General features: G+C 43.5%; 1 long non-coding RNA gene across 1 annotated transcript; it reads right to left on the reverse strand.

Moving 5' to 3' along the window:
- Positions 1-564: 564 nt before the first annotated feature.
- On the reverse strand, positions 565-1,441 carry LOC148008050 (uncharacterized). Its single transcript, XR_015690274.1, has 3 exons — positions 1,044-1,441; positions 781-882; positions 565-690 (listed from the first exon to the last, which is right to left on the reverse strand). It is a non-coding gene; the product is annotated as an uncharacterized LOC148008050 (long non-coding RNA).
- Between the last annotated feature and the right edge of the window lie 378 nt (positions 1,442-1,819).

Below are 1,819 nucleotides of genomic sequence, written 5' to 3' on the forward strand. Positions count from 1 at the left end.
ACGCAGACAAGGAGTATAATGATTTTAATCACGGGGAAAAGACGAGGTCATAGCAACGCCTGATCGTCCCAAGCAAAAAGTGCTTAGGTGACAGCGTTTAGAAATCATGACTTGAAGCATAATAGGCAATTCAGCAGCTTAGAATGATTACAGCCAGGTTTGTGAGATTAATACAAAAGGGTGCATGCGTTAGGCCAATTTCAGCAGATTTAATTAGCTAATTTTTTCGGCTGAAATTGAGCTGAAGGTTCCGTACAAGATGTAGATGCAATATGAGCACAGGTCAAATACATTCGGTTTGAGGTCAGATTCAGACGCTACTGTGGCAAAGGATAAAAAATAAGAAGAGGGGAGGAGTTCAGAGGAGGAAGCGGTTTGTCTGATGTGGTCCGCAGCTATTCTCAGAAAGCTGCACTTCTATGCATGCACATGACTTCCTTTGCGCAATACGTAAGATTTTGCAAACTTGTGTCTAAAGGCAAGTCTATTAGTTGAGCATCTCTTGTGAGTAAAAAGAACTCGCATCCTTCCTGAATAAAGACAATGGGATTTCAAACGTACAGTGTTGGTCGCAATCCTGATGTAGCTTGCAAAAACGACTCGGCCAGGAGCTGCACATGGCTGATCTCCATCTTTAGCGGGTCGGACACTAGGCCTGGTAAACGCCAAGTTCCTAACAAGGTGCTCCTCCTGAATTAACACGAAAATGCGTCCTTGTTAAGGAAGGAAATCATGGAGGAATATCGTGCAATCAAAACAGACGAATGAAAGCGTCCTTACAGTAAAGGCTTATAAGGTACTTGCAACCAATTAGCTAAAGACAGTCGTTTATGAAGGGAAACGGCACTTAAGGCATCCACATTACGGTAAAAGCTTCATCAGCTACTTGCGACCAAGCAAGCCAGCGACAGGTGTTTAGTAACAGAAATCCGTCGGGACGGAAAACAGAACGATACTTGCATTCATAAGGGAAATTGGTATAACTTCAAGCGCCCGTTGAAGTAAGGGAAACCGGCGAAGATGGAGAATAGAGTGGTACTTACGTGGACACGGCCTCGCAGGGTGAGCGCCAAGGTGTGGTGATGGTTAGCTGCAGCAGAACATGCGATGGTGAGAGTAGCTGCCTGCTCGGCTGAGTAAAGCCATGTGCCTGGTGTCCGCCTGTACTTATGGAAGAAAGGGGAGGCGCGGGAGAGAGCCGCCGGAGAAGGAGGAGGAACGTACTGAGCCATCGTCACGGACCACCAGTACGACGTGCACAAGGGTGAAGACGCAGTGGCGTCCATGGAAGCATGAGTTAAGGATGGCATAATGTCCTTGAGGATTTCCGTCTAAAGATTGCCAATGTCATCGCAAATTTATTTCACGACAGAGTCTGGGACATAACATGTTCCCCGTTTGCACGATCAGTTTGCTCCCCTCTACCATCAAATGTGAATTAGAGCACCTTCACACTGCGCGTTTCGTGAAGGTGCCTATCATTGTTCACAAAAAATCAAGGTTTAATGCAAGACGAATTATAAAATTTTAAAATCTGTTTTTAAAAATTAAAGTATAAAGTTTAAAACTTTCAACTTTAGAATATTTTTATTGAAAAAATACATATAATTTGACTCAAAATTTCCTTTAAAATTTTTAGTTAAAGGTTACCAAAAATGTTTTTGGTGAACATTTGGTGCCAACTATGATTGCTATATTGTGCAAGTGCATGCATGGTTGGGAGTTATACCTTATCATAGTATATTTTCATAGGTCACCTTCCACCCCACTAACCTGTTGTACTAGGTCCCTCCAACCACAATGCACGAGTGAAGGCCCT

The sequence above is a fragment of the Lygodium microphyllum genome, unplaced genomic scaffold (genome assembly GCF_053477565.2).
Source record: "Lygodium microphyllum isolate KBCC unplaced genomic scaffold, Lygodium_microphyllum_v1.1.10 scaffold_493, whole genome shotgun sequence".
NCBI lineage: Eukaryota > Viridiplantae > Streptophyta > Polypodiopsida > Schizaeales > Lygodiaceae > Lygodium > Lygodium microphyllum.